The sequence below is a fragment of the Erithacus rubecula genome (genome assembly GCF_903797595.1).
Source record: "Erithacus rubecula genome assembly, chromosome: 18".
Classification (NCBI taxonomy): Eukaryota; Metazoa; Chordata; class Aves; order Passeriformes; family Muscicapidae; genus Erithacus; species Erithacus rubecula.
Window position 1 is genome coordinate 3358787 of NC_136670.1, and position 6121 is coordinate 3364907.

Genomic DNA, 6121 nt, shown 5'->3' on the forward strand with positions numbered 1-6121 from the left:
CATGCTGGCTTTAGAGACTCTTTAGGAATGAATACAGTCTCTAAAACAAAGCCAGCAGGTCCGTGCTGGTGTTCTGGGAACTTTCTTCAGCAGTGCAAACAGTAGGATCTTGCTGACATTAATGACTTGCTCCTGCCTGGCACTTGGTTTGCACAACGTCCCAGCTGAAGGCTGAGTGAGAGAGGAAGGAGTGATTGATCAAGGCTCAATTCTGCTGAGAGCAGTGTGTATCCTACCAAAATGTATTCCTGGAATTGCAATCTCTCTCCTCAGTCCCGGATTGAATAGAGGGAATTTGGAGAACAAGGGTTCATTAATAGCTATCTGTGTGCTTATTCAGGGCTTGCAATTTACCTCGAGCCTTTCAGATGAAAGATGCTGTGAAAGACTCCAAATACCCTGTAAAATAAAACAAGACCTGCCTGGAAGGTGTAACAGACCTAAGTGAGTTAACATCTGCTCCATGGGCTCACTTGAAGCCTTCAGGACAGATGCTGAGCTCCAAAAAACCTGAGCTGGCTTTGGGGGAGATGGGTGAGGGGAAGCAGAGCTGTGCAGTGAGCCAGCTGAGTGCTGAGAGTGAGCTTTTATGTTCTGATTGCTCTTTATCACCTGCCATTTCTGGGGATTCTTCCCACTGAGCTGGTATTAGCTGTATAAAATATGTCTTCAGGAAGTTGTAGAAACGTCATGGACTCCTTTTGGTTTTGCTTCTGAGAAAGCTGCACGCTGGGCAAAGCAAGACAAAGAAGTGTGTGTTTACAAACTGTGGCAGAGAAGAAAATAAACCCATATACAGAATTAAAAGATCCTGTTTAGCTTCTTAAGAGAAGCTTATTTGGAAATGATTTTTGTTAATCAAGATGATACCCCTCATGCTGTCATTTTTGTGGCACTGTTTAGGTAGACAGTTATATTTATAAATCCAGCAATATGCCATATTTAAAAGTTCGGCATGTGGGTTTAGTCTTCAGCATCCCCAATGATTATTTTGCTGCTTAAAGTGGTGTAATTTTTTATTAAGGGTGGTGGTGGTAGAAATAATGTTGCTGAGGTTTTGTGGTTTGCTTCATTTTTTTCCCCCCTTCATTGTGGTTGGGCAGAGGAGAAAACTTGCCAAGTTTTTCAACTTGTCTGATTTAGCCTTGCAGACATTGCTCCTTGTTATGTTGTTCTCTATTACATTAAGAAGCTCTTTAGGAGCTGGTATCTTATCCCCAAGGACACACTTGTAATCAAGTCCCTTTCAATCTTTTTGATAAAATAACCAGAGTGATCTCTTGCCTACCCTCTCATTGTGAGACACTTTCTGGCCCTAAAACAAATATCCTGATGCTTTCCATAACATCTTGACTTCTTTTTATTGTGTTTTTTTCACATTGAACGTTGGTTTTAAATGTGTCACTACCTGTCATATGCAGTGGTGGGAAGAGTTTCTGTCTCATAAATCCAGGAGAGCCTTAAAATTACACAGGTGGTTAGTGCTTCATTACTGGTTTTGTGCTACATTACTGGTATTGTTACTGAGAGTATGAACCATTAATCCCTCTCAGCTTCTCTCCTTACCAAAATTTGCCATTCCACAAATGCCCTTTGTAGAACAGCCCTAGAATTGCACTGAAATTCCTGTTGTGGGAGTGGATGTGTCCCTGTGGGAGCCCTCCAGACCTTCCTGATCAGCATCTCCAGTTGCCCAAATCTTGTGGTCCAGGTGTTGAGCTTTACCCCAGACTGTGATAAACACAGTGATATCTGATACACTGAGCTGGAGAGCTCATGACAAACTCTGATCACAGCTCCTGACAACCACTGTGGAACAATCAACTCCTGTTCCTTACTCTGTCTTAATCTCCTTACAGCTTACAGTATCTATTAGGGAGCTGTGTGTGTTATTAAATCAAACACCTTAAAGCACTCAAAACCTCCCATCTGTCAAGGTCAGCTTGATGAAGGGATATCAACCCAACCTTCTATAAATTCCTGTCCTATAATTTCCCCTCAGTTACATAGCTGGACATATTTTTTCCTTTTTTGCCTAAGATTTAGCCCAGAGCAAACCAGTTTTTGTGCAGCTGAGTCACTTCCCTTGCCTTACATGGATATTGGTATGATGTTATCAGTCTTCAGAGATGTATTAAAATTAGCACCAGCATGTCAACCATGTCCCAGGGTGCTTTCAGTGAGTTCCTGTTATCCTTGGAGTTGTTCTTGATTGCAGCTGCAGCATCAAGTACTTTGTCTTTCTCAAGTGATACAAGTATATCTTCCTCTTTCACTCAAAATGCAAACCAGAAATATTTATTGAACTTTTCTGCCATTATTAATAATTTTGCCCTTCTTCTGCAGCATTGGGCCCATGCCAGTGATAAAAATCTCATTGCACTTTAAAACAACAACTCTTTGTCATACTTAGCCCTTCTGCTGTGGGTTTTCCCTGGTGCCTTTTGATTGCTCTATCAGTTATTCTCCATTTTTCAGTCTTGTGTCCATTGACTGTCCTCTATTAGTTTGTAATAATCTCTCAGTTTCCCATTCCTGCTGTGAGGAATGTTGGCTGCCATATGAACCCCATCAGAGGTGATTAAGGATAAATAAATTTTTTTTTAGATAATTGAGTATTGGTGCAATTCTGTGACTGACCTATATTGCATGTGAGCCACCTGTGATTTAGCCAATGAAATCTGATGCTTATTTTAGAGCAAATCAACTTCTAAATTTTTTTTTTCTAGTGTTACCTAAGGGAATTAATTTTAAATTCACTGGGATTTATTGGAAGCTTAATGCTACCTTTGAGTCTCTTTAAACTCCCAGCCTGATTTCTTTTTTCTAAGTGTCATAAATATATATGTAAGTGCTCTTGACTTTGTAGAAGAAACTGCCTTTGGTATTTCTAACAGAATTGTAACAATCCACTTTTAGAAAGTGTTGGGTTTTTTTTGCTGGAGTGGAATTGTGTATCCCTCAACACAATGGAGCACAAAATGTGTGCCAGACAGAACTGGATTGTGCTCTAGGCCTGATGCTGTGTGCTTCTTATTTTCAGGGACATGATTATTTAGGATTTGGAGGAGGAAGATGGTAGATATTGCAGAGAGCACAGGTTGCACCAGCTTGTGATCACTGGGAGTGCTTAATTTGATGTTCTTGCTGAGTGAACTGGATTTTTATAAACTTTGCTATGGTTGTGCCCTCAAGTTCACAGGAAATCTTGTCTGTTTATCTGCAGAGGGAAGCAGAGCTGAAGACTTCTGCCTTGTATGAGCTGTGCTGCTGCTGTTTGACATGGACAGTGAAATTTAATCTTTGCCTTGCCTGAGCTTTAAGGCTAAAATTAGTTCACCTGTCATGTAAGGGAAACTTCAGTAGTATTAACCAGTACTTTGGGAAGGCTAGGAGAGAATGTAATGCGGGTGTCATGTACGTGGAAGTGCTGGACTACATAACCTACATTTTATTTTTTCCCCCATTTTCCCAGTGGGAGTTCTGTTCAGAGGGCTAAAGGAAGGTAAAGAAGTCCTGGCCCAAGCAGTAAGGATGAGGTGAAACACTTCCTGACTTGCCACTTGAACATGTAATTAGTAAACTCTTCTCATGTGAGATTTCCCTGATTACACAGTTTTTGGATGTTGTGCTTTTACAAATTCACTTGTTAAAACACTGCTTTTACTGCAGACTGAACAGTTTTATTTCTGGATCTAGCAGAAAGCAATTACTGCAGCTACAAAAACATTGAGTATTGAACTAGAATTCTCAGCCTGAGAATTTCTGGACCAATTTTTTTTTCTTCTGGTGAAGCAGAATTTGGTGGTGTTATACCAAGATGAATTGGATATGAGCTGTTTCAATTTTAAAACAACAAAAAAGCACTGCTAAATTCCCCAACCCTATAAAAATCTAAACTATGGCTTGAGACTTTAAGCATATTAAGGTGGGTTTTGTTGGTGTGGTGTAGAGTAGACTGGGTTTGTGGTTTTTTTTGGGGGTGGGTTTTTATGATCTTGATTTTACTACAATGTCTCACACTGTCTTACAGCGATTACTTACAATGTCTTACACTGTTTTTTTTTTTTTTTTTTTTTTTTTTTTTTTAATGTATGAAGGTTCATTGGAGATTTGGTTGGAGACTGGTTCTTTTAAAATTAAAGGTGAGGTGAAATCTTAGCTGAGGATGCTGTTTCCTATTCAGGTGCCCAGTCTGGATTCAGTCCTGCATCCACCAAAACTGGTGGCAATCCTGAGTCAGCTTCCTGGGCTCAGAACTTGCTAGTTTCAAACAGCAGCATTGCCTTTGGTTACATACAGGAATAGAAAAAGTGCAACAAACACTGAATGAATTCTCAAATCTTTGTGTAAACATTGATTTCTGCATGTGTTTGTGGAGTTCTTGCCTCTATTTAGCTCCTTTATGTGACTCTTGTTCCGTGGGGTTTTATGGATTTTGTTTAGTGAGATATTTCAGCTGGGCATGGCTATTTCAGCAGATAAACCTGAAAGAGCTGGTTTAATGCAACTCCTGCTCAGGACTAATGGAAGGCTAATTTTGGCACTGCAGTCTGAAAGGTTGTGGGAGTCAGGCATCCAGAGATGGCCATAGACTTAAGGCCATTCCCAATAGGGGAGGAAACTGATAGGGTGAGCCAGGTTAGAGAAGCAAGGACCCATGGGAGTAGATATGCTAACCAGACTGTCCACATAAGGTCGTGTTTCCAGCATGTTCCCAAATTCTCTCCCCTAATTGGTTGTCATTTGTTGTATTGTTTTGCATATTCCTAATCCTGGTTTGTGACTGGATCCCTGCCCTCAGATCCAATTCTACCCTATATAGTCAAGTTCCTACCTGGAACTTAGTTTCTATAGTTCTACCCTATAAATTGTTAAGTTCCTCCCATTAAAAGGTCTTTAAAGGCTGTGTGCAGTTTCTTTGTCTGTTGGTGTATTTTGTTGCCTTTAACTTGTTTTTTGGGCAATCTCATTGAACTTGTCCTCTTTCATTTGCCATGACTCCTGGCTGGCCAGTCCTGACATCTTGAGCTGAACCATGACAAAAGATTTGAAGCCAAGTGTGAGAAGATAGGCTGAAAGGATAGTACAGAAGGCAATATCTGCTAATGAATTCCAGCTGTACTGATTACTGAGGAGTGGAAATCAGTGCCTGCCCAATGAGGTTGGGTGTTATAAAAGAGTGAGTCAGCTGGCCATGAGCTACAGTTTGAGTTAGGGCTTGAGACTGAGAGTCTGCTGCAGTTTGGGATTGTTTTGGGTTGCAGTACAGGATGTGCCCAGCAATGTGTATCTGTCCCCATCTGCTGCAGCCGGGTGGGGCAGTGCCCCTGATCTCCTGGCACATATTATCTGCTAATGGGCCATCTTTAAACCAGCTGGGGCAATCATCTTTATCTTTCCACAGCCCATCCTCCCTCCAGGAGATATCATCTGCTGCTGGCCCATTGAGTCCCAGTGCATGACTGATAAAATTCCATCATCCCACTGGGAGATGCTCCAGCCAGGGGAGGAGCCAAGCCTTTCCTACCCAGAGAAAAATTGTGATTTTGGACACCAAGACAACCTTCTTTCCACTGGATTCCAGAGGAAAGCCAGACCTTTCCACATCATCCCTGGAGCTTCAGAGGAAAACTGCACCTTCTCCAGGAGCACTGCTCCAGCTGAACCACATCTGCCACTGCAGGAGGATGCAGCCACCATTGAATGGGACTGCTGCCACCACCCTGACTGACTGACAGGTGTCAGCTTGGATTCTGACTCTGGCAGTGTTTTGGGATTGTTCTTTGTAATACTGTATTTCTATTTTAATTTTCCTAGTAAAGAACTGTTATTCCTAATTCCCCTATCTTTGCCTGAGAGCCCCTTAATTTCAAAATTATAATAATAATAATTTGGAGTGAGGGGGCTTACATTCTCCATTTCTAAGAGAAGTTCCTGCCTTTATTGGCAGACACCTGTCCTTCAAACCAGGACAGGGATGGAGGCTGCTGCCTGTGCTGTGAAAGGGGTAAGGGATGTGGTTGTGCAAGGGACAGACAAGGTAAGAAGATGCTGTGTGAGGGACAGAGAGGGTTAAGCAGCTGGGAAAGGGACAGTTTGGGATCAGCCAGTCATGTAG